This window comes from Pan paniscus, chromosome 8, assembly GCF_029289425.2.
Source record: "Pan paniscus chromosome 8, NHGRI_mPanPan1-v2.0_pri, whole genome shotgun sequence".
Taxonomy (NCBI): Eukaryota; Metazoa; Chordata; class Mammalia; order Primates; family Hominidae; genus Pan; species Pan paniscus.
This window is the reverse complement of record NC_073257.2, coordinates 50,066,580-50,087,302: the sequence shown is the minus strand read 5'-3', so window position 1 is coordinate 50,087,302 and position 20,723 is coordinate 50,066,580. Positions and strand designations below refer to the sequence as shown.

Genomic DNA, 20,723 nt, shown 5'->3' with positions numbered 1-20,723 from the left:
TTGCAGTACAGAAGAATTGATGAGTGTATTTGTAAAAAATATCTATGTCACAAAAGACAAAGAAAGGCTATGGAAATGTTCTATTAATAGGTGGAAGAAGACTTGATCCCAGAGCAGCTACTATACTGGAAGGAGAACATAAGTTATAAGTAATATTTGGGGATAATTAAGACTGTTAAAATACCAGTGATAGAACAGATAAAGTACTGGGTTAATGTTAAATTTACTGAGGTTAGTTATATGTTTATTCTTAGCACACACACACTAAAGCATTTGAGGATAAACAACCATGATATATGCAACCTTCTCTCAAATGATTCAGGAAAAAATGATATTACAAATATAGAAAAAGAGAGGAAGTGAGACAAAAGCACATGCAAATGAAATTTCAACAAACAATAGTGAATCTGAGTCAAATATATAGAGTTGTTCTCTTTACTTTTCCTTGAATCTATTCTTTAAGTTTGAATTTCCAAATAAAATTTTTTTTAAAGTTCCAATTGAGTTCAGCAAACACATATTCATAGAGAACTTACTATGCACCAAGCCTTGTGGACACAAGTGTGACAAAGACCTGGCCTCTGTCTTTTAAGACCCCTGGTCTAGTGTAAAGGAAGGAACAGCCCCTGAATTAGGACAATTTGTCGCATTCATTTTCTCCAGGACCAAAATTTTTTCTCCCACAGGAATGGATAATTTCCTCTCCCACTTTATGAACTCCTACTCGCTGGCCTAACTGCCTATCGAATGATTCTTTACCACTTTATTATTTGTGTGCAACAAAATCTCCCACATGCCACCATCCCATGTACAGCATGCAGCCTGGGCTCTGCACAAAGGGGCCAAGTATGGAGTGCTGGTTTGAGATCCACAGTCCAGACAGCTTCTGTTGCATGTTTCCCTTCTAGGCTACCTGAAAACCAGAACTGAAAGCCATATGGGAGAAGTGATTCAGCCTAGAGTGTCAGGGGCCTCCAGAGGCTGAGCTGCCTACGGGAAAGCTGAGCTGCCCCCAAGAAGGCTGACCACCTCGTTTGGGTCACTGGGCTGGGTTTTTGGCAGAACTTCACTTGCCCTCAAATTCTAATTGCAAAAGAAATCCTCTGAGCTCCCACTCAGCTCATCTGCATCCATGAGAGGAGCCACCCTTCTGGGCCAGGCTAATTGCATTTGTCTTTATTGCAGTCATTACCAAGGGTTACTGGAAACTAAATAAGTCAACGTGTTCCAACTTGCTATATCCACCTCCAGCTTAGAGCAGGCGTTTTAAAAAGCAACCCTCTGAAATTATGTGCAATGAATGAATGAATGAATCCTTTCTCTCTGCAACATAGTTGTGGTGGACTAAGGCAGTGAGTGATAGGACCGGACTTGCAACCTGAAATACGCAATTTTCCAAAAAGACTGTTTGTTTTAAAATGGGATTCACCATAACCATGCTGTTGGCACTGAACTTCCCATTGGGATTTAAGCTGTACTTTACTTTTCAAACAGTATGTTTATTCGCAAGGGAGAGTCTGTCCTATTTTACAGGAGAGGTGGGCCACTGCACCAGCCACCTTGCTTGTAGTCAGTTTTGAAGCCATCTGGATCTCATGAGGTTTCATCAATGCTGGCAGAGACTGAGCTCTATAAGATGTCAACAGTATCTTACTTTTTTTTCCTGAGGAAGTTCACTTTCTGTACCACCTGCATTTGGTACAATACTTTCTGACTGTCCACTAAAATGTCAAACTATTTCAGACTCCTACTCCTCCACTGTCTTAGTTGATTTTGTGCTGCTATTATGGAATACTTGAAACTGGGTAATTTATAGAAAACAGAGATTTATTTCTTATAGTTCTGGAGACTGGTCAAGGGGATGGCATCTGGTGAGAACCTTCTTGCTACATCATCTCATGGAAGAAGGTGGAAGGGCAAGAGGGCACATATGCCCAAGAAAATGTGTGCACACACAAGAGAGGTGGAGAGAGAAAGAGAGACAGACAAATAGAGAGACGAAAAGGGGGCCAAGCTCATCCTTTTATTAGGAATCCATTCCCATGATCTCCCATGATAACAGCATTAATCCATTATAAGTGCAGAGCCCTCATAACCTAATCACTTTTTAAAAGTCCCACCTCTCAACACCATTGCATTGAGGATTAAGTTTCCAACACATAAACTCTGGGAAATGCATACAAACCATAGCACTACCTCCCACTCACATCTTGGCTCTTCAATGTCAAGGTATATTGGTTGTTAAGGGAATATAAACACATGAAAACATGTCTCTCCTTTCAATCCAAGACTTACTGGAATTGTGTCAAGCTTCTTGTGGTCAGAAATGAGGACTTCTCTTTATTTTGTCATTCTTATGATCCCATGAGCCCAAATAACAGTGAAATGTTAAGAACCTAGACACCCTCCAGTAAATGCCCACTGATTGCCTTGCTCTCAGAAATGGCTGGTTTCTCTGATGATCTTCAGCTGGGTCCCACCCAGGTTGGGAGATGCCAGAAGCATGGCTGCAGAAAAGCAATCTCCCTCCACCGTGACTATCACACTGCTGCTGCTGTCATCATTTATATTTCTATCACCACCACCATGGCTGGGGAGCTGCCATGTCAGATGATGTCAGAGTACTCTACAAACATTCCCCATTTACACCTTAGGGTATACATCCACATTCCCAAACATTTTTTAATCTCAGTATGAAAATCTGAAGATTTTCCATCATAGAAATTAAAGCTGATAATTCTTTTAAATCGAAATTTACTTATTAATTTAACATAATAAGAAAACCCTACGTGCACACACACACACAGAGGGAGACAGAGAGAGATAATTATTTTAAGGAATTGGCCCATGTGATTGTAGGGGCTGGCAAGTCCTAAATATGCAGGGCAGGTCAGCAGGCCAGATACTAAGGAAAAAGTTAATGTTGCAACTCAAGCCCAAAGGAAAGCAATTTGGAGGCAGAATTCCTTCCTCTTTGAGGGATCTCAGTTTTCTCTCTTAACGTCTTCAACGATTGGGTGAGGGCCACTCACACTATGGAAGGTAATCAGCTTTACTCAAAGTCTGCCAATTTAAATGTTAATCATGTTTAAAAAATAACTTCACAGCAATATGTAGACAACAACTGGGCACCATTGCCAAGCCAAGTTAACACAGAAAATTAACCATCACAGACAATTTCAACTGATGAATCTGTACAGAGCTTAGATGACTCAGCTCTGTGGCTATGCAGAAAAGTGCATCGACTTTGCTTCCCAAATCTCTCATTGTTTTAATTATTTAATGTTTGGGTCTCCATAGAGGACAAGTGTGATTCCTATGACTTGATGGGCATCAGTAGGGCTGGAGGGTGCTGCAGAGCAATGCAGGAAGCATTTGGGGTTGAGGCCTTGAATCAATTGAAGAGGAAGGACTGATGAGATCTGAGACAAATGGATGCATAAAACTAGGACTCAGGAATACAGCAGCAGCCTCTGCTGCCACTTAGGGACACCAGGTGGGGAGCTGGAAGCTCTTCATCTTGAGGCAATGCCTCATACAAGGAGTTGAATTCCTGCAGATGGGGAAGGAGTAACAAGTAGGTTACCACACTCGATGGAAGGGTAACTCTGTCCCAAACCCTATAAGCAGGGAGCCAGAGCCACATCTATATAAAAAGAACTACTTGGCATGACAGGCCAATGAAAATCATTGTCATGTCTGAAATATGTCCACAACACAGTTGTGAACAAATTCTAGTTCACCTTCCAGCTGTATGAATAAAGTATAGACTTTAATCCCAAGTTGAAATATAAGATATGGCAATCAAAGGAAGGAACTCTTACAAGTTCATGGTGCTAGATACCCTCTACTTTCCCTTCTAGCCCTATACCTAACTCCTTCATAATTCTGGCTGACTTGTATCAATCAGTAACATCAGAGAACAGCTCAAAGACTTTAGCCCCTGCTCCCTGGCTTCCAGCAGGAGATGCAGCCAGAGACCAGAGGGAGGGAGACAGGTTGTTGTCTTAGTCCATTTTGTGTTGCTCTAATGGAATATCTGAGGCTGGCTAATTTATAAGGAAAAGAGGTTTATTTGGCTCACAGTTCTGCAGAATGTGCAAGAAGCAAGGTACCAACATCTGCTTGGCTTCTGGTGAGGGCTTCTGCTTCAACTCATGGTAGAAGGTGAAAGGGAAACAGTGTGTGCAGAGATCACATGGTAAGAGAGGAAGCAAGAAAGAGAGGGGAGATGTTGGGTTCTTTTTAACAACCAGCTTTCATGAGAACTAATAGAGAACTCATTCACCTTGAAGGAGGGCGTTAACCTACTCATGAGGGATCTGCTCGCATGACCCAAACACTTCCCATTAGGCCCCACCTCCAAATTTCAACATGAGATTTAGTGGGGACAAACAAACCATGTCTAAGTTATAGCAGATAGAGAATACAATCCCCAGAGTTCCACCCTGCAACGTGGCCACGGGCTGACTGACAACATCCCACAACCAAGGTTCTGCAGGTGACCTTCTGCACAAAGCCATCTTTTTCTTTACAGGCCGAGGGTTGCAAGGTGGCCCATTGTTGCTTGTCCTGGGAAACTGCCTGTGTGCCAGTCAACAAGGATGGAGAAAGGTGGTGAGCAGAAGGCATATAGCACTAGAAACCTATAAGGGTTCCCTACACACTGTCCATGCTTTTTCAATGCTTTCTCTGTCTTATCATCATGTTGACTGACACAGGACCACTCCATTCAGAGGACCACTCTGAACCTGAGACTTGGGCTGCATCCACTTAGACCTCTGTTATACACAAATGGCAATGATACAGCTGAGTTCATAAGCTAGGTCAATACACCATGGGCTAAAGCCAGAGTGAGCCTCTGCTATGTCACATCTGTGTGACCTGAGAAACCTCTGAGCCTCAGTTCCCTCATGTGTAAACTGAGAATATTAACCTTATATCCTAAAAAGAGTTGTGAGAATTAAATAATTTAACACATTTAAATCAAAGAAAAAATGCCTAGTATAGAAGGCACTGTTTGTAATTTTTTTTTTTGAGATGAAGTCTTGCTCTATCACTCAGGCTGAAGTGCAGTGGTATGATCTCAGCTCACTGCAGCCTCCACATCCTGGGTTCAAGTGATTCTCCTGCCTCAGCCTCCCAAGTAGCTAATATTACAAGCACACACAACTGGACCAGACTAATTTTTGTATTTTTAGTAGAGATGGGGTTTTGCCATGTTAGCCAGGCTGGTCTCGAACTCCTGACCTCAGGTGATCCACCCACCTTGACTGTTTATGAATTTAAGTCAGTAGTTCTCTGAGTGTGTTCACAGACTCCTGAGGGCTCCAGAGCCCCTTCAGGGACTGCATGAGGCCAAACTGTTTTATAATAACAAAAATAATTATTTGCTTCTTTCTCATTTTGTTGACATTTGCATTGGTGGTGCAAAAATAAAGGTGGGTAGAATGGTGACACCATCACAAAAATCAAGGCAGCAGCACACACTGTACTACAGGTGGTCATTCATTGTAGTCTTTGCTGCCACATGCTTGCAGTAAATAAAGAAGAAGAGGAAGAAGAAGGAGAAGGAGGAGGAGGGGGAGTCAATGTCACCTAAGAACTTAAGAATTTCCTTGATACAATGAAGTAAATTTATTAATTTTACTAAATCTCAATGTGAGCGCAATTTCTAACATTCAGTGTGTCTAAACAGGAAGCATGCATAAAGCACTTTTGCTGCCTACCAAGGAAGGTCGAGTACTTGTGCAGTCATTCAAAGTGTGAGCAAAACTAGCTACTTTTTTCATGAAATACATTTTTACTTGAAAGAACTATTGACAGAAAACTACAGCTACTCAGAGTTGAGTATTTGTCAGGCATTCTCTCTAAAATGAATTATATGACCCTGTCATTTCAAGGAAAATGACTGACAGAACTTGCTGCCAATGATGTAAAATTTTTGTAGATTTCAAATGAAAATTAGAATGTTGCAAAGCTTGTATCTGCCACCATCAGCTTGATAGCTTTTGAATACTTAGAGACTTTTCTAATACAAAGGAGGGATGATATTAACAAATGTGACTTTTTTTGAGACAGGGTCTCACTCTCTTGCCTAGGCTGGAGTGCAGTGGTGCACTCATGGCTCACTGCAGCATCACCAACCACCTGGGTTCAGCAGATCCTCCCACCTCAGCCTTCCGAGTTTCTGTGACCACAGGCATGCACCACCACACCCAACTAATATTTTAATTTTAATTTTGCAAAGATGGGCTCTTGCTTGTTGCTCAGGCTAGTCTCAAACTCCTGGGCTCAAGCGATCCTCCCACCTTGGCCTCGCAAAGTGCTGAGATTATAGGGGTGAGCCACCACCCGGCCTAAATGTGATCTTTTGCTGCTGTTTAATGAAATGTGTCAGGGTTAGGAAGATCTGCACAACTCAGTGAACAAATATTTTCCAAATGGCCAATGCATGGTGTTACAAAATCACACACAGGTAAAATCACACACTGCATGATGGGCCAGTGGATTATAACACAGCAGAATATGAAGGTTTATTGACAAACTTTCAGATTCCACATTGTAACCAACATTTAAGAAATCGCTTCTTGCCAAATTCTATACTATAGATACTATCAAAGAATATTCACAACAATTTGGAAAGTACTGTTAAACTATGTCTCCCCTTTCTAACCACATATCTTTGTGAGGTCAGATTTCCTTCAGCTCCTACAGACAAAACAACATATTGCAACAGATTAAATGCAGAAGTGAATAAAACAAGCCAGCTGTCTTCTATTAAGATTTTCAAAAACAATACCAGCCTTCTTGCTAATTTTTTTTCCAAAAATGGAGTTATTTTTCATAAAACTATGTTACTTATTTCAACTTCAAATCCAGTAAATACCAATAAAAATTACCCACATACACACAAAAAAAATCTTTGATGTGTTCAGTAATTTTTAACAGTGTAAAGGGATCCTGGATCCATAAAGTTTGAGAACTGCAAATCCAATTTCTCATTATTATATAACTGAAGAAGAACTGGATGATGGCCCCCACCAAAGCAGCATTCCCTCTCTGCCATCCTGTTTGCTAATATTGGCCTCTCAACTTGCTATCCCTGTTTCTCTTTATCCATCCAGACTCTGCCCATTCTTCCAGGCAAATCTGAAGTGTTACCATATCCAAGAAGCCCTTCCTGGGGCTATAAGACACGCAGCCCTCACCGCCCATAACTTTCACTGCCTCATACTGTGTTCTCTAGTTGTCTAATGTTGCAGGTCTTGTCACACCAAGCTGTTTGTAAAGTCTTTGAGAGTGGGAACGCTGCAAAGCTCTTCTGTGTCTTCCTATACCCAGCTCATTAGATACGTATCTGCATAGTTAGGTTTAAATATGACCTTCCAACTTGAATGTGAGCATTATAACACATTGTAACAGACTTTTGCCACAGAGCTTCACCCTTAGAAATCCATCTTCTCTCAAGGCCCTACCTTTTGAGCTTTGTATAAAAGGAGAATCATCTGGCCGGGTGCGGTGGCTCACTCCTGTAATCCCAGCACTTTGAGATGCCGAGGTGGGCAGATCACGAGGTCAGGAGATAGAGAGGATCCTGGCTAACACGGTGAAACCCCCGTCTCTACTAAAAATACAAAACATTAGCCAGGCCTGGCGGCAGGCGCCTGTAGTCCCCGCTACCTGGGAGGCTGAGGCAGTAGAATGGCATGAACCCGGGAGGCGGAGCTTGCAGTGAGCCAAGATTGCACCACTGCACTCCAGCTTGGGCAACAGAGGGAAACTCGGTCTCAAAAAAATAAAATAAAATAAATAACTAAATAAATAACTAACTAACTAAATAAATAAAAATAAAAATAAAGCAGAATAATCTATACACAATTTAATTTCTTTTTCACAGAAAAAGAAAATCATGACTTTTGAAGATAATGTTGAAAAGGCTTAGTTCATCTAGACCACAGCCTGTGGCAGTAGATAGTTCAACTGACTAGCATCACTCCATTTAATTGTTCCAAGCCCTGCCCATTCTTCAAGGGCAATCTTAAACCCCTATGCTTCTATAAAGTGACATAAATCCTTTTCTGCTAAAACAATCATCTACCCATGGACTAAGATACAAGTATTTGCAAACATTCTAGAATCTACATGAAAGCAAATGTTAAGATGAGAAGGGCCATCCTGATGCCAATTACATCTTTTGAGAAAATAGCACCCCAGAAGCTGGCATTAAGCAGTTAGCAGACAACGGGAGCATATTTCAACCATTCACAGTTTACCTGGAAATACAATATAGTGGCATTCCATAGTCACCTGTAAAATGTAGACTGCAGTTAGAGTCCCACCTTCTCTATTTCCTGGTCATGTAATCTTGGGTAAAGTTACTTAACTCTCCAATCTGAAATTGCTTCAACTGCAAAATAGTAGTAATAATAATAATGATAGCACTTATCCCTTCGGGTTGTTGCTAAAATGAAGTGAAATAATACACATAAAATAATTCAAAAATGTGTTATTCACCATCACTCAGATTAATGTTAACTAGGATTATTATACTTTGACCTCAATTCAGATTTTAAGCTTAATTCTTGGCTAAAGTAGTAATCATCCCTTTCAATATTTCTGGTTTCAGTACAAGTAGCAGGCAATGGAAATTTACCCAACAGTCTAGGCATGGTAGCTCATGCCTGTAAAGCCAGCACTTTGGGAGGCCGAAAGTGGGAGGATTGCTTGAGCCCAGGAGTTCAAGACCAGCCTAACAAATATAGCAGGAGCCCACCCCACCTCTACCAAAAAATATATATATATATATTAATTAAAACCAAATGCTTACATCAAATTTACCCAACTGACATTTAAGTAGCTACTAAGACTAGAAGATAACTTAGCTATTTTAGTCATTTTCATTGTTTGCCCCAACTTTTAAATGGTTCGGATAAAATTCAATCCTGTTAAGTGGTTACATCAAGCATTTATACTGCAGAGCTGAAACACAAGGACAAACATGTGATCCCTTCATACTCAGGCGAGCAGGAAATATTTCAACTCTGCTAAGGAAAAGGAAGAGGAAATGAATCTTCACACTGGGGAGGGAAAGCAAGGACCAATCGCAAATAACGCACGCAGTTGTGAGCACATCCAAGGTATTCTGAGATGTTATTCACTGCTGAGAGAGAAAATCTGGTTGACATATTATTTTCTGAGCTGGTTATTAATGCATTGACCAAGGAAGAAGCAGGAGCAGTCTTCAATCCCATCCCTCAATTCAAAGTCAGTGTCTTGCCACCATCTCTCCTTGCTGGCTGGGAGGAGAAGAGGAAAATTAAGATTCTGAGAAAGCTGTTAAGAACAGTTGAGCAGAAAAGGAATCTGATCTTTTCACTCCTTGCATGAGTAAACAAAGCTTACGCTTTCAGTGGGAGCATCTGAAGGAAAATTCACATTCACTGTGGACTGGAAGAAATGCCTTCTGTTCAGCCACCAATCAATCAGCCCAAATGAAGGAGGCAGTTAATGTTTTTCACCAAACTGAAAGCCTCTGGCTTTGGACTAATATCAGAGCTAAAGAAATTAATCAGGCTCTTGCTGATGACTAAGCTTCAAAATGTAATCTACATCCATAGCTCTAACTCTACAGTTCACCAGTTAATGGGGAAAACAGACCAATGCATGATTTGGCTCAAACCTCACCCGAAGCTGCGAGGTCATACTGCTACCACAGTCAAGAGCATAAATGGTTCCACATAACATAGCAAAGTGGCCAAAATCCATCTCTCCCACGAGAAAAGAGAGAGTACGGAGGATTAAAAGGCACCTTGTGAGATTGGAGACTGAAGGATTTACTGATACCAAGAGGTGTTCAAAATTAGAACCAGTCAACTCAAAGCTGATTTCAGTGCCTTTGTTTCCTCTCTTCAGGAAGTTTTTAAAAATCATACTGGTTTGGAGCACAGCTCTCCGACTATGGCTCCTGACAAGCAATACACTCAAGTCACTCTGTTAAGCGCAAAATGGGACTCACAGATTTAATAAAGAGTCCGTTTCCTGCCAGGTGCTGTGGCTCACGCCTGTGATCCCAACATTTTGGGATGCTGAGGTGGCAGGGGATCGCTTGAGGACAGGAGTTTAAGACCATCCTGGGTAACATAACAAGACCTCTACAAAAATGAAAACATTAGCAGGGCATGGTGGCTCACAACTGTAGTCCCAGCTACTTGGGAGGCTGAGGTGTGAGGATCACTTGAGCCCAGGGGTTTGAGGCTGCAGTGACCTGTGATAGCATCATGGCACTCCAGCCTTGAGTGACAGAATGAGACTCTGTCTCCAAAATATATTTTAAAACTTTAATTTTTTAAAAAGAGTGAAACTCTTTCAGGCCAAGCACAAAGCCTATCCCACATGTCTGTTTATGCTTATAGCCAAATGTTTAATCCAGCATCTGTGGAATAAATCCACAGGACCAGATATTTGAAGATATAATCCAACCAACATTTATGAAGCAGCAATTACTGCAGAATATTCCCGCAAAGTATCCTGCTAAGTGCTATAGGGGTCACTGATGAATACGTGTCTAGTTTATGCCTTTGCACACCTTTAAAATCTTACTGGGGAGGCAAGTATGCAAACAACTACACTGAAAAGCAAAATTGTTGGTTGCAATGGCTCACACCTGTAATCCCATCACTTTGGCAGGCCGAGATGGAGGGATGGCTTGAGCCCAGGAGTTCGAGACCAGCATGGGAAACATAATGAGACCCTGTCTCTACAAAAAAATAAGAAGAAGAAGAAGAAAATTAGCCGGACATGAAGGCATGTGCCTATATTCCTAGCTACTTAGAAGGCTGAGGTGGGAGGATTTGCTTGAGCCCAGGAGGTTGAGACTGAAGTGAGCTGCCATTGTGCCACCACACTCTACCTAGCCTGGGTGACAGAGTGAGACCCTGAAAAAAAAAAAAAAAAGCAAAATTGAGAAAGGCATGGAATTGGAGGAACAAGTAAAAGCTATGGGACATAATTGGAATGATTCTCCTTTTCCCTTCACCACAGCCCTGTCACCTGCTAATGAGAGTTGCCAAATGACCCATGGTTGAATCATTGCCACCTTCTTATTATAATTCTGCACATGTCACCTTCCTATAGAGCCCTTAGTCAGCACTTTCACTTCAGTCACTGTAATCGCAAAGTTCTGACTGTAGAGCAATTGCAGAAAGTCATTTTTTCATCCTGACCAGTGTGGTTTGGAAAGTTGCTATCTTCAGAGAGACTGGAGGTTCATAAAGCAGTACGAATTTCCTCTTCAATGTCTTTGCAAAAATACCTAATGAGTATTCAGTAGTATTTTGCAAACCAACATATATGAAAAATTCTAATTAGCATATCATGGGATCATATACCTCATCTTCTTTTCTCCCCTCTGAACTCTTCCTGGTTGTAATTAAAGGTATGTATAGCTGTGGCTATATATGCCTTATTCATGTTCCAAGAATAGTCTTTCCCTCTTTCTGTCAGAACCATTAGAAAAAGAAAAATCTTAACATTAACATAGATGAATGACACCAGGATCTTATTTGAGCTCATAATTAAAATCCAGTTTAATCCACAGCATATAATTAATCTAATCTAGCAGGCCTCAGTGAGAAGCTACTATAGTAAATGCTCTTCATTTACCTGACAATAATGTCTAATAGAGCTCTTCCCCCAACCACATTTCCCAGATTCAAAAGACCCATAAAAATATTAGAATCGTAAAGAGCCTTAGAAATCTTCATTTTATAATCCAAAATAAAATAAAGTAACCAGGCACTGTGCTAGAAAATGCATCACATTTAACCTACCTGCACCTTAAGAAATGCATCATAGTCTGTTTCCTGCAAACAAATTCCAAAGGGTGGAGCTTGGATTTAAACCCAGGTGTCTCTGGTCCATATAGTTGTCGAGCTGGTTCCTGCCCTAGGCTGACTCTCCCAGGGTCCACAGAGGTTCATGAACCTTATGTGGTGGTTGCAGTGGCTCACACCTATAATCCCAGCCCTTTGGGAGGCTGAGATGGGGGGGTGGCTTGAGCCTGGAAGCAGGGATACCCCAGCCCTCCTGGTTATTTTATTGGCCCAGGGCTCTTACAATTGCCCAGGTTAAGTACTAGAGAGGCACTAGCCTAGATAACAGGAACCTTGCCTGAGTCAGATGCTGTAAAAGCTTGATCAACAGCTGCCTCTGTTTTCTTATATTTCCCTCCTTTTAAATTATTCTAACATTATCTTCCTGATTTCAAATAATATAGAATTCAGAGTACCAACCAATTGAATTCCCCTTCCCACAGTTTGAAATGCATTGGTATATTCCATTGTAGACATTCTCTGTGCATTTGTATTCCATAAAGACTTTCTTACCTTAATGTAGTCATTATATTTTACTCTGTGATTTGCTTTTTCTACTGACTGTGTTTTGGAGCTCTTTCCATATTATTTCATATAACTCTGATTATTCATTTGAGCTCAGAAGTATCCCATCATATGAATGCACCATGATTTCACCAACAACATTCAGTTGGTTCCCAGTTTATCAGTCTTACAAACAGCAATGTAGCCAACAATTATAAAAGTAGTGGAAGAAAATATGAGAGAATTGTTTAAAAACCTAGGATAAGGAAAGCCCATCTTCAACAATATTTAATAATCCAGAAGATAAAATAGCAGTATTAACAATATTTATAGTATTAAAATGATAATATTCTAAATTATTCAAAATAGAGGATATTACTTTAAAAAGAAGAAATCATTGCAATATAAACATCGAGGAACCATTAGTAATATCCAGAATACATAAGGAGCTTTTATAAATCAATGAGAAAGAGCTGCATTTACAAGAATACAACTAATATATTTCTATGAGTGAATGTGATTTCTTCTTTAATCTATGTTACACTGAGCTAAAGTAATATATTTCTGAATGTTGAGTCATCCTTCTATTGTTGAGTAAAACACATCATGATCAAGTAAGATTTTTCTTTTAATAAATTAGGAATAATTTTTAATGTCTATTTAAAAGTACAGAATTAAGATTTGTGCATGACACTGGAGTATCATTTATTTGAGGAAAAAACTTATTATTGTTTTTCAAACCCTGTTACAGCGGTTTGTGGGATTTGACTTGCTTGTCTATTCTCAGAGTACCCATTTTTGAAGAGCAGAATTTCACTTATTTATATTAATTGGGATTAATGTTATATTCAAACTTAATTCTGCTGTATTATTTGTTTCTATTTCACATTCATTGTTGGTTCTGTTTTCTCTTTTTAATTTTTGTTTTTATTTATTTCACTTCCTTGTCTTTGGTTTCATTGTTTATTCTTCATCCCATTTTCCCCTCTAGTGGTCTAGAAGTAATAAATCCTAATACTGTGTTTGTAATAATTGCTCTTCACATATTTGTATGCAGCCAGCCACAGTGGAATGTGACTAGAATCCTTGTTACTCAAGAGGCTGAGGTTGAAGGATCACTTGAGCTCAAGAATTTGAGTCCAACCTGGGCAACATGGTGAAACCCCATCTCTAAAAGAAAATACACACAAAACTAAGCTTGTTTACTTTTATATTTTCTCCAGAAACAAAAAGAAATCGCACTATGCTGCCATACTCACCCTCCCCACACTGCTCCTCCAGCAACATATACCATTGTTTTTAGTTCCGAATGGTTACTACTTTCCTTATATATGTCAGTAGTTACTTAACTCTTATTTTGATTACTACCTTATTTCTTTGATTTATTTTTCATTTTGATGCTATTACTGAATAATTCTTTCTGAAATGGTTGTTGTATAGTAAACCATGAGTCTGGCATGTCTAAAATTGTCTTCATTTCTTTCCATAAATTTGAATGTTTTGCTGTGTAAGTCATTCAAAGTTGAAGACAATGTCCCATCTTTTGACAGAAAGGGAAGGAAGGATATGTGCTCAGCCTGCCAGTTTGACCCACTTTTGAAAAGGGCTTTGTGATCTCTACCAATGAGAAGTCTGGTGTCAATGTGATTTTCTTAACTTTATAGGAATTGTTTGTTTCCCTCTTTTCTGAAAACTTGTGCTTTCACCAGGCTCTACCAGCCTTGATACTCTGTCACTCACTGGGCATGGTACTTGCACCATCCTTTCATCCTTAAGGCTGCTAACTGTCTTCACATTGTGGAAATTATCTTTACTATTTCCCCAAATTTAAGAACATAGGCTTGGGAGACAAACAGCCTAAGTTCAAATCTCCACATCATTAGCTATGTGAACCAAAGGCAAATTGCTTAACCTCTCAGTTCCTCAGTTCCCTCATCTTAAGGATAATAACAGTACCTCTCAGAGTTGTTGAGGAGTGAATGAGTTAATTTAAGAAAAGGTTTTAGAAGAGTCCCTGGCAATAATTAAGTGCTAAATAATTATTTTCTATGTGATTGTTCAGTCGTTTTTCCCCCATGATCTTGATTTTCCTTGAAGATCTAATAAGCTTCAGTATCTCCTTCTTTTGATGACTGGAAAATGAGGTTAACTAGGTTAACGAGTGCAAATTACTGTCATGTGTTTTGTCTACAGTTATGTAGCATTGTTTACCCAAAATGTTTTCCCCTGAATGGGAGCTAGGTGTTCTCACCTTCCTCTCTCTTTTCTCTGATGTCTATCTTGGGCTTTGGCACCTCTGTCTACCTTCCAAGAATTCATCACAAGTTTTAGTTCAATGACCACTTCTTCTCTAATCATCCAGTTCTCTCTAAGACATACTCTTCTTAATGATGCACTGTAAGTCATGAAAGGAAAGTGGAACCAAGAGGGAAATAGACATGTGTGCTCAGTTAGCTCTCTGGACACAGACCCCTTTTTGGGCACCTCTGACCTCTCCTCCCCTCTCCTGCTCTCTTGGGCACCTTTAGAAACACCAATATCCTTACCATGGCTTCTGGGACCTTCCCCTAGATGGAGATTTGGTTCCTACATCTCTTCAGACTCACCTCCCACCACTCTCTTTCTCTCAAACTCCATGCTTTAAATATATTGAATTTCCACTTATATCTTAAATACAACATACCACCTTTCCCCTCTTGGTCTTCACACTTATGTCATCTTTTGACTAATAATTAATTCATTCCTTGGGCTCTGCACTTCTCTCTCAGTAAAATAAAACCTGAAAATACATTTCATTTAGAAGTGCTTCAGGATTTAAATGTTTATAATTATATTTAAATAAATAAATTCATTGATATCTGAACGGTATTCTGACTTCCTCAGTATAGTAAGAGTCACATATTCAAAAAAAAAATGTGTGGGAAGCAAATGCTTAATTTTTACCCTAGCCTCTGTATACCCACTCAGACTTACAGGACTTTTAATTGCAGCCAAAGGATTTTTCAAATGCTGAGTAAAATATTAGTATGTCAGCACAGCAGGAGGAGAGGGGGTTTACTAAGAATAGCAGCCCAGCTACCCAGCTAACACCTCTTTTACTTTGGAGCCCTGATAAAGAAAATGGTTTCTGACAGAGCCTCGCAAATTTTTATCAATTAATAGAAGAAATTCAAATCCTGACCCTAAATTGGAACACTTTTAATAGACATTTAAATAACCAGGGGCAATATATTTGAGCATGTGCAGTCTTGCTGATAACAGTTTGCCCTCTTATAGCTTAATACATGAGAGCAGGCAAACAGTTTGCCTTGGATTCCGGTCACACAGCCATTTCTTCCCATGCTACGGGGCTGGAATCATTTTCTATATCCTGCTATAAATATCACTTCTCCAGGACGTGTCCTGGAGTCTTCTTAGGTTCTACTCTTAACCCCCATTTCTCAGTTTGTTTCTTATGTTTCCCATCGCCCAGGAAAGCTTCACTTTCTGGAGACTTAATACCATCATAACCCCTGTGTCTTAAAAGACAAAACCTTCAATAAATGCTGCAGGTGTGGTCATGGAAAGGGAGGAAATTCACTTTAAATCACCATCTCTGAAAAAATAAAGTCTAGTCCAGAGGGACATTATATGCAATCTGGAAAGGTCTTCAACAAAGTCATATAGGAAGTGGTGGTTTCTCATTGCTGCAAACACTGTTGTTATTGTTCACACTGATGAATAGTTTCAGTTCTCAATAATATGAAATTCCACCAAATGGATATCCTGGAAAACAATCTCAAACTCCAAGAATAACACAAGTATAAGTTTACTGTCAGACTATCTAAGGAGATTCAATCTATTGACTTCTTTATCTCCAGACACTACGGGCATTATATAATTAATTATCCACACGAGGCCGGGCATACTAGAACATGTTTGAGAGTGAAAGGAGCTTAAGTAAAAAAACAAGGGGCCAACAGACACGAACAGGACTGCTTTAAAAACATGGAATGCCTCCTACCAGAGATAAGTACACTAACTGCAGAACTCAAGTCCCTACATAAATTGCTTGTCTTACTGCATATTGTGGTTCAAGGGACTAATCAATCCTACTTGCTCTTAGGAAAGAACAGTTATTCCTCACTCTTCATGTTTCCATGGGGAGGCACTTGAGTGTAACATGCCCTTCTGGCCCCTCTATCATCAGGTGATGAGTGACTTTTCTAACTAAAGGAGTTATAGAGGAAACTGATTACAGTATATTCTGCAAACCACAGTGGTTCTCTCTCTGCCTAGCAGGCCAGGCCGGCCCCATGGTGGTGCCTGGAAATGCCCAGAGCTGTCCATGGCTGGGGGTATGAATCCAACTAATCCAATCAGGGTGTCTGAGCAAGCCATTTGCACACAAATTTAAAAACACATTCTCCAGATGGTTTTATCAGTAATAAAGCTGAAGTAAGATCTCTATTTGTGTGTCTCTTGGCTCTTAACTCTAAATTGGTTCTGAACTTCAAAGGGAAGTAATAGGTGTTACATGTCGACTCCTAAGACCCTCACCCTTGCTGTTTCCACTGCTGGCTGGAAACAGAGGCTAAGTAATCTAGGGACACAAAAGAAAGCAAGCAAGAAATTAAGTGGACTAACATCTCTCACTTTTTATGATAAAACACCTTGTGTTTTACTTTTAAAGTTACTTGAATAAAAGATTTTTAAAGGATTGAGCATCACATAAATTTTCACACATACACACAGAAATCCTGAATAGATTCAGCTGTAGGAAATTATTCCTGTTTAAGGATAAAAAGATTGCCAGGATGGTTGGAGAGAATAAATAAATATCTTAAAGTGGTTCTAAAAGGTGGGAGATTCTAGAAGAACCAATCCCAGAGAAGAGACATACCACCACAGGGAATGTGGTGATACCTACCCTGCACACACACATGCACACACACACACACAATATACACAGACACACACACCACATACACAGACACACACACGACATACACATCCATGCTCACACATACAAACACTATTCTGAACATCATTGATCATCTAAATCAAAAATCAACAATCAAGCTGCTATCATTTGCCTCTACTTCTCTTGTGAATAACAGTTGAATTAGTGACAGACTTAGAAAGAAATCCTTCCTAATCGGCAGTTACTAAGAATGGAGTATAGTTGGCAAAGTTGTGTTGGTCACTTCTCCATGTCACATCACAGGGTGTAAGAATTTTCAAATGTCCAGTACTCCTATCTAAATGTTGTCTCTCTCATTGATGGGCCTGAAAAAAAACAAACATTTTTTTAAATGGTATAGCCACATTGGCAACTTTCTAAAAGTCCTAATTTTTTCTAGACAAATTGATAATTTATGCTACTTATTTTTAGTGTAACATTTCCTCAAATGATTAAAATGAAATCTAAACTATTTTCATCAGTTTTACCTCCGATTAGTCTTTCTTTTGCTCTATTATTTCTTAGAGTTGTCAAGGGCAAATTAATTAGCAGCTGTTTTAATTAAGAATTCTGATTTCTCCTAATAAGTAATGGCAGCTTTATAATTAATATTTTAACCTGCCTGCTGACCTACTAATTAGAATAGGAAATGACTTTTAGACAGGATCAGTTGGCACTAGACATCACCACGCACTTACACACACATGCTCAAATCAACCTTGGGTTGAGAGAACTTTAGGTGTTAGTTTATATAAAGCTTCCAGTAAGTTCATACTTTTTAAATGTAATGAGGATGGGGAAAGGAAAGAGTCCACTAAGAACTGACTCCAGATTTAGATTCATGCAATCCTGGGGTACGTATCTTCCTGAGTCTTTAAGTTTTTGCTAAAACAGTCACCCCTGTTGGTCTAATTATAGTCCTCGATGAAAACAGAGCACAGGCCATAAATGGGAGTGCAATGCTCAAAAAATTACCCATGTGGAAAGAAATGGGTAAATTTGACTTTTCACTGGCTTCATCGCTAACAAAATCATGTACTTTTCACTGAGTGAAGGTTTGCAAATTTTGCCACAAGCAAAACACAGTTTATTGCATCCTGAGTAATGTCCCATGATAGAAAAATATTTCTACCTCAACTCAGTTTTTGTCTCACAAAATACTAAAACTTTATCAAGAGGTAAAATATCTAATCCCAAATTAACTTGTGTAGCAAGGAAGCTACAGGATAGAGCAGAGTTTCTACACTCTTCCATTAACTCCTCTGGAAATACGAAAGACAGGACACCTGGAAACTCCCAGAATGAACTAGGTACTGTCTTGGGGGAGTTTGGGGGCTTTCCATGCCCATGACAAAATGTAACATCTGGATCAGGAGACAGGAAACCAAATAACAAGTTCTCCTCTCAGCCCCAGATGAGTTATAACTGTAAGCCCATGCATACAACTTTAGAGTTTGCTCAGCAGAACTGCCCCTAGCAGTTGGCACTCATACATAGAAATTACTTTATAGAGATTTTGGCTAAGGCCTGACGGTGTTCAGAGCTCCTGATTGAGGTTGCGTAAACCCACCAAGTGTCCAAGAAGCATGACAGAACAGGCCCTCACATATTCTACCACTATACTGCAAAGTTCATGAAGACATAGGCAGGTCTTTTTTGTTGTTGTTGTCTTGTTTTGTTTTGTTTTTGTAGAGACAGGGTCTTGCTCTGCTGCCCAGGCTGGAATGTAATAGCACAATCACAGTTCACTGCAGCCTGGATCTCCTGGGCTCAAGCAATCCTCCTGCCTCAGCTTCCCAAGTAGTGTGGACTACAGGCATGCGCCCCCACACCCTAGCTTCCTAGCTTTTCTTTCTTTCTTTCTTCCTTCCTTTCTTTCTTCCTTCCTTCCTTTCTTTCTTTTCTTTCTTTCCTTTCTTTTTCTTTCTCTTTCTTTTCTTTTTCTTTCTTTCTTTCTTTCTTTCTTTCTTTCTTTCTTTCTTTCTTTCCTTTCTTTCCTTCCTTCCTTCCTTCCTTCCTTCCTTCCTTCCTTCCTTCCTTCCTTCCTTCTTTTCTCTTTCTTCTTCTTCTTCTTTTTTTTTTTTTTGCAGAGACCGGGTCTCACTATGTTGCCCAGGCTAGTCTCGAACTCCTGGTTTCAAGCGATCCTCGCAACTTGGCTTCCCAAAGCACTGGGATTACAGGTGTAAGCCACACAGTGCCTGGCCACATAGCCTGGTCTTGTTTATACACACATGTCCCCAAATGATGAGGAAACCCTGGCACATAACCCATAGTAGGTATCCAATAAAGAGCTTCCATTTTGTTATATTTTTCTATGCATGTGTCTTTTTTTTAATTAATGAATCTTAGAGAGATTACATGCTTCCTGAACCTGAGAGAACTGACCCCATGTATTCTGGAGATTTGCCCGTCAAAGACTGGTCCCACTGAACAACCCAAGATTATCTTTCCAAAGAAGTTTTCAAATAATAAGTAACATCCCTGGTTTGATGGTTTGAACTGACCTCAGGACTCTATGTTGATCCTATGGACAATAAGCCAGATAACAACAGTACCCGAGTGTAACCTGAAGAGCCTCTTCTTAGGGAAGGGGTGTACCTGGGTGATGGCCATACTGCGTGCAGCCATAGCTCAAGCCATGTGCCTGAGGCTGTGCATGAGGGAGAGAAAGAATGTCCACTCCCAAAAGAACTGATTCAGGCATGAACAGAACCATTGCACATCCTCAGGAGGTTCTAGCAAACCTGCACATCCATGTCTCCACTTAGACAACATAAACAGAGTGAGAATGCCTTCCCAGAGCACAGCAGAAGTTCAACTGGCAACGACCAGGAGAATTTTCAGCTCATCCTTTAGAGAAAATGTAACTTCCATGGAGAGGACAGGAGAATCAGACAAAGACAAGCGGAGACTCTTTCTTTTCTGCACGTGCTGGTACCATTGTTAATCTAGGAAAGAAGGAAAGGAAAAGTTCCCCAAGGGTGGTTCATCACAAACAAATGAAGCACGTACTCTAATTCAAAGTAGAAGAGAGGGCTTCCCCTCCTGCTATTTTCTAAAGAAGAAAGAGTTAATATTCTCTGTCACCAAAAATTAGCAATGAGGAGTATTTGCCGTCATCAAAAAACTATTTGTGAACTCCCAAAAGGAGAAAAAAATCATGGAAGTAAAAGATAATATATATAATTAGTCCCGCCTTCCCCTCCCTTCAATATGGAAGATATTGATGTCCTTTTCCTTAATTAAAAACAAAGGAGGCCAGGCGCTGTGGCTCACGCCTGTAATCCCAGCACTTTGGGAGGCCGAGGTGGGCGGATCACAAGGTCAGGAGATCGAGACCCTCCTGGCTAACATGGTGAAACCCCATCTCTACTAAAAATACAAAAAATTAGCTGGGCATG

General features: G+C 40.0%; 1 pseudogene; it reads right to left on the bottom strand.

Moving 5' to 3' along the window:
• LOC100971214 (transforming acidic coiled-coil-containing protein 1-like) overlaps positions 1 to 19,935 on the bottom strand; it is a 114,027-nt pseudogene extending 94,092 nt beyond the window's left edge.
• Positions 19,936 to 20,723: the final 788 nt, after the last annotated feature.